The 6,787-nt window shown below is 39.6% G+C and overlaps 1 long non-coding RNA gene across 1 annotated transcript; it reads right to left on the bottom strand.

Annotated features, from left to right (window-relative positions):
* Positions 1-5,881: 5,881 nt before the first annotated feature.
* Positions 5,882-6,355, bottom strand: LOC142229055 (uncharacterized). The gene is made up of 2 exons (XR_012720317.1): positions 6,121-6,355; positions 5,882-6,061 (listed from the first exon to the last, which is right to left on the bottom strand). It is a non-coding gene; the product is annotated as an uncharacterized LOC142229055 (long non-coding RNA).
* Between the last annotated feature and the right edge of the window lie 432 nt (positions 6,356-6,787).

Here is a 6,787-nt window from a genome sequence, read left to right as displayed (position 1 = left end):
AGAACTGTGACCGTAACCTTTTTCCGACCACAGCGATAGCTCGCGCAACCGCACAGCTGTTGTTGCAGCTGACTGTTTGGCCAAAATGTCTAAAGGCAATAGATGCAGCATGACATTAAGGGAATTTGTTCCTGTCTTGCTGAATGCGCCTGAAATACACAAACACGCCATACGCTGAACTTTATCTAAACCAGTCGGTTTCTGAAGTGCCGGCCACCAGACTACAACACCATATAGCATTATAGGTCTAACCACTGCCGTGTATAGCCAATGCACAATTTTTGGTTTTAGTCCCCACTTTTTTCCTATTGCCTTTTTGCACGAGTACAAAGCTACAGTTGCCTTCCTCGCCCTTTCTTCAATATTAAGCTTAAAGTTCAGCTTCCTGTCCAAAATAACGCCAAGGTATTTTGCACAATCACCAAAGGGAATTTCAATACCCCCTAAGGAAATAGGCCTAACCGTGGGAGTTTTGCGATCTTTGCAGTACATGACCAATTCTGTCTTTGCAGGATTTACCCCAAGACCATTGTCTTTCGCCCATTTCTCAGTCATCCGGAGGGCCCTCTGAATAATATCTCTGATTGTGGATGGGAATTTTCCCCTGACTGCCAGAGCCACATCATCTGCGTATGCCACCACTTTTATCCTTTCTTTTTCTAGAGTAACCAGAAGGCTATTTATAGCAACATTCCAAAGAAGAGGTGATAGAACTCCTCCTTGAGGAGTGCCTCTGTTCACATACCTTTGTATGTTTGCTTGTCCTAATGTGGCTGAAATACGTCTCTTCATTAGCAGTTCGTCTAACAGCCTGAGTATACATGGATCAACATTCAGAGTTGTCAGTCCATTTAATATCGAGCTCGGATGGACATTATTGAACGCCCCTTCGATGTCTAGAAACGCCACGATTGTGTATTCTTTGACAGATAGTGAGCTTTCAATAAAGCTGACTAGTTCATGTAGTGCGGTCTCAGTAGACCTGCCCTTCGAGTATGCATGCTGTCGTTTCGAGAACAAACTTGAATCGATGCTAGTTCTAAGATAAATATCTATCATCCTCTCCAGAGTCTTAAGTAGGAATGAGGATAAGCTGATTGGTCGGAAATCCTTCGCCCTCGAGTGAGAGGCTTTTCCCGCTTTAGGTATGAAAACGACTTTTGTTTCCCTCCACTTTCCTGGGATATATGATAAGTTGATACATCCTTTATATATCACCGACAACCAGGGGATAATTTTGTCAGTTACAGCTGTCAGTTAATTCCATCAGGTCCGGGGGATTTGAATGGTCCAAAGCTATTTAGCGCCCATCTTATTCTAGTTTCCGATACAATTTCCTCGACAGGAAACGACCGCTGAGCAAATGTGGCACCGCCTGTACATGGTTCAACCGTCTGATTTCCAGGAAAATGTGTGTCCAATAGTACCTCCAGCGTCTCCTCACTGGACGTTGTCCAATTGCCCTCCGATGTTTTAATGAAACCTGGAGCGGAGTTGGTGGATGCTAGAACCTTCCGTAGTCTGGAAGCCTCGGACGTATTCTCAATACTGCTGCAGTGATCATTCCAAGAGTTATGCTGAGCCTTTCTCAGTTCTCGCTTGTATCCTCTCAGATTCTTCTTGTAAGCGTCCCAGTCCTCAGGGGCTCTGGTGGACTTTGCCTTGTTAAAGAGCTTCCTGCAGGATTTCCTCATATTACTTAATTCCGTAGGCCACCATGGTGGTCGATGTTTCCCCCTTGGCTTTCCTCTAGGGCATGCAGCTTTCAGTGAGATGTTGAAGGCCTTAGTAATCCGCTCCACTGCGTGTTCGATATCTTGCACATTTCTCATATTTGTCTCTGTTATTTCCGGTATCATCATATTGAACGATTCCCTATACCTATTCCAGTCAGCTTTCCTAACATTTGGCGGAAATATGGTCTTGGTGATATGAACATCAAATTTGAAACTGATGTAGCGATGATCTGAGAAGCTGTGTTCACTTAAAACCTGCCACTCAGATATCATTTCATTCAGTTCTTGCGAGGCCAAGGTGATGTCCAAAACCTCTTGCCTGTTTTTAGTGACAAAGGTTGGGGCATCTCACTTGTTGCAAACTACCAGATTAGTACGCAAAATAAACTCTATTAGCGACTCTCCCCTTGCATTAGTATCACTACTTCCCCATATACTATGATGTGCATTCGCATCGCATCCCATAATGAGTTTCGTCTTTGTTTTCAGTGACTCCTCCACTAAGGTCTTAACGGCATATGGAGGCATCTCCCTGTCATGTCCCATGTAGACCGAAGATACCCAATATTTGCATTTGGCTATTTCTAAACTGGCAACGACAGTGTCTGTATTGCACATTGAAGGAAGCAGAAACAAGTTGAGCTCGTTTTTAGCAATTATACAGGCTCGATTTACATCATTACCAGGATACTGCAATAGTTTGAACCCCGGAGTACTTAATTCACATATTTTGTTTCTATAAACATATGGTTCTTGAATAAGAACTATATCTATGTCCCCTTTCATCAGGAGAACTTTTAAGGTAGCACATGCAGCCTTACCATGATGAAGATTTATCTGGAGGATCCGTAGGACCATCGAGATTTTCAACAACCGTCACATCAGCCGCTTCAATCGAGTCATCAAGAATGTTCTCTTCAGAGATCTCGGTGACTCTCGCAATAACCATAGGTTCAACTTTGGTGAGTTCTGAGGCAATAGAAACCTCCTCTCGCATACGGTGTCTATCCATGTCTTCAACTTTGGTATCTCCCTCGACTTCGCAAGAGGATCCGCTTTCTTCTGAATCAGAAAGAGGATTGTCCATTTCTGAATCCTTTATCTGATCGTTTTTATATACCTTCATTTGGATATAATGAAAGCCATAACATACACGGCCCTGGGACTTTGCTAGATGTGGCAAAGACTGAGTGTTCAATATAAACACTGCATGCCGTCTTGGTCCATCCACTTCATCCAAACGGCCAACCTTCCAATCAGCTGTTGGAAGATCTGGATTGCATCGTTTCAGTCTATTTAAAATAGATTCAGGGTCAGAAGGGTTTGCAGGTATCCACGCATGTGCTCTAGGTCTAGCCGGTATGTCTTTCTTCTCGACTAACTCTAGAGCAGCTCCTTCCCAAACTTCACCAATTAGTATCAGTATGCGACTAGCTTAAATCGTCCTTGATACCAACCAGCCTCTTGGTGTCGAGGATCTGGGCCGGGAAACTTTTCCAGCACCTGTGAGTAGACGACAGACAGAGCATTCTCAATTTCCCCCCATTTTTGCTTTGGAACCATACCGTCCAATGCTCCTTTATTAATGATAGCCATCACAAGGCTGTCTTTAGCAACTGAGGCAAACGATCTTTGATCCCTTTTGGAGGATGGCAGCTCATCCGGCGATCGTTCCCTTTTTCCAGTCTCAAGAATTCCTTGAGCCCATTTTAAGGAATCGCTTTGTTTAGCCGACAGCGTGCTTGGGTCGACTGATCCTAACTTCTTTAGGATAAACAAAGCATTTCTGCGTTCCTGGAATCTCTTTCGTGAGGGATTACCTCCTTTTGATGTCGTTACCTTAGAAAAAGTTCGACTTGTCATAGTGTCGCCACCTGTCGACCCGTCTACAGGTCGACTAATTGGGCCTAACTCTTGGTCATTGCCCAGATTTATAACTCCAGTCGATACCCGTCCACTGGGCCCTGAAGTTAGCAACCCAGTGGATGACTTGGAATTTCGCTGCATGGTGGCTTAATATCCCACCACACTTGAAATTCTTAGTAGGTACCTATTACGATGAGTTTATCCGCTATTGAAAAACACGTCCGTTCCGTTCGACGGTTGAAATTAATTGCTTATGTTATCACCCATGTTCCGATATCCACTTCAATTCCACTTCCACTATTCACGTCACATCCACGAACGTGAAAATTTGGTGTTCTTAATTCCACGTTCTTTTTTGAACTTTTCTGTAACCAGTGATTTGTGCAACCCAGACAAATCACCCAAAAATTCACTAAAGGTGGGTATTAAGTTCGAGTTTAGCCTCCAAAATCGCCATTTTTTCACGATTACTTTTCTGAATTAATCCCCTTTAAGGAAAACAAACTTTACGAAAATTTGCTTTGGGCTATTCCCCATCAAGTTATAATAAAATTTGCAATAACTATGTATAATTTGATGACTTTTTTGCTGATTTAGTTTTCACTTTAAGCTGAGTACTATGTTCAGTTTTCAAGCTGAAAACCAGCTTGTTTTCACGGTTACTTTTTTTAATTAATTAATATAGAAATATATAATTATTTGCAATCAATTCCTTGGATCTTTTCCTTCCATTATTTGGTAAGACTTGATCAAAATATAATCGTCTTCATACATATTTTTGTACTTTTAGATTAGTGTTTTGGTGAAAAACCCGAACATAGTACTCACCTTTAGCGGCTAAAGGTAAGTACTATGTTCGCTTTTCGCGTTGAAATTTTCGTTGTTACTTTATTAAAACAGTTCAATATAAAGCAGACAAATTAACACAATTGATGCGTAGTTTCTTGTTCCTCTAGATTTCGGCAAGACTTTACAGGAATAAGTTCGTTTTCATTTATAATTTTAATTATTTAAGGAAAAGTAATCGCGAAAATAAAGTGGTTTTCAACTCGAAAACCGAACTTAATACCCACCCTAAACTCGAACTTAATACTCACCTTAAGGCGGAAATCAAAATAAGTGGAATCAATAGACTTATTATAATTTATTTTTTTTAATTAAAAATTACGCAGTTTTAATAAAACTCATGTATTAAATATAAAACATTCCAAATTTTTTACGCGTGGACATCATTCAACTTTCACCAAGACTTTTGCAAGTGAATTGATTTCACGAAAATTCCGGTGAACGTGGATTGTAGGACACGAAAATCGTGGAATTGATTCACATTCACCTGGAAGTGGATTTGGGAACATGGGCATGTATCTAGAGATTTGTGTTAATCTCCCGCGTGTGTTTTTCTTCGAGAACTGCTGGGGGCTAATCACGGCATTCGATATCGAGAACTTTTGATCGAAATCTAAATTTTTCGGATCACGGGAGTCGATATCGAGTTTTTTTGATCGACAATTTTTTCGATTGGTAAATTGCAATCGTAAAACATTTTTCACTTGTTTTTTACATTGTTTTCGCCATATCGGAATAGTAAATAAATTAGTTTTAGTTCGAGTTGTTGCTAATTTGTAGTAAATTTACATATAATTCCGTGACAACATAACGCTTCTGGACCACCATGTAAGAATAGTGAATTATGAAGGCTTCCAGTCGAAAAAAGTTTTAAGACGGTAGACAATTGTAAAGCGATAGAATTGACGTTGACATGCCACCAAAAATTATTTTCCATTTGAACGTCTACTTCGTCAGCCGAAATCGTCCGTTGAGCCTGCAAAAGGTGACTTTCTGACAGTGCATACCATTTCAAAACCATGTACTTACACCAATAACAATGTGCAAATTTATTCCTTATTTGTCTCCGAATTTTTTATTTTCATCTCATCCTCCAATTAGGAAGAAATTCGGAGGAATGTAAAAAGAGATATGGGTCCAAAAGATATAATGCAATACCATTTACTTTTTACTTTGAAACCTCCAAAAATATGTTTTTTTCTACATTCTATTTTGTGACGCTGACTTGATTTTGTCATTTCATTTTGTTCTGGGGCCAAATCCCCGCAGTCGAAATCGAGCTTTTCGTCGTCGTAATGTAGTTTACGCGAATCACTGCAGTCGTTATCGAATTGTTTCTACTCGAAATTGAACACGACAGGTAGCATGCTATCGAAAACGAAATATGTAGTGATTTTTGAGCAGAAAAAAGGTAAACAAAAAGAAACAAGTAGTTGGTGAAAATGGAAGTATTATTTATATATTTTGGCAAATTACATTTAAGAAAATATAATATTACTTGCATTTAGGGAAATGGAAGAAAGAAAGGAATGCTCAGTAGCCGCTTCAAAAAAACTCACTTTTCAAGAACATATTTAAAAGCTTCTTTAGACAGACGAAAGCGTCTTTTAAATCTATGGATGTTAAAAACACAATTAGTTAAAAGCACTCACTTCAAAATAGAATCACTTACAGGCAATGCACCTCAGGCAAACGACTGATTTTGTCTCGAATGTTTTTCCTTATTAATGCCACTTTGTACTCATCTTCTGAATCCGAAGACGAGGAAAACAAAAACACATGGATTCATAACAAATTTTACACATATACATATTTTGATCACAAAAAGTTATTTTGAAATCATCTTTTGCTTCCAATTTCTTATTACCATATGTTTACAGCAATGTAAAAAAAAGTAGTAGACAAAATAAATTACGATCGAATGCGGTGATCCAAAATTTTACAGCGATGGAAATGTTTCTCGATGACGAATGCGGTGATTTGGCCCCTGCTTCGTTTTTTGCTGTTGGCAATGCTTGAGCAATTGCATCAAATTTCGATCGAATGCCGTGATCCAAACTTTTAATCGTATCGACAATTTGTTCGATACGATTATGAATTCGATATCTAATGCCGTGATTAGCCCCCTATTCTGAATTTGGTTGAGAATTGTTTCACTTTATTAGATGTTAAATATTTGTTACCCCTAAAAAATCCCCAAATAAATGTTACCCCAAAAAATCCCCCCAAACGTGTAAAAAACCCCTAAATATGGGGGCACCGCCAACCTGGCAACACTGATTGTAAACCAAATTTCACATTTATTTGGTTTGGACCGATATAGCCCATCTTCGAAATTG

Source organism: Haematobia irritans, chromosome 3, assembly GCF_050003625.1.
Source record: "Haematobia irritans isolate KBUSLIRL chromosome 3, ASM5000362v1, whole genome shotgun sequence".
NCBI lineage: Eukaryota > Metazoa > Arthropoda > Insecta > Diptera > Muscidae > Haematobia > Haematobia irritans.
Note: the sequence above shows the minus strand (reverse complement) of the source record. Positions and strands in the feature narration are given on the sequence as shown.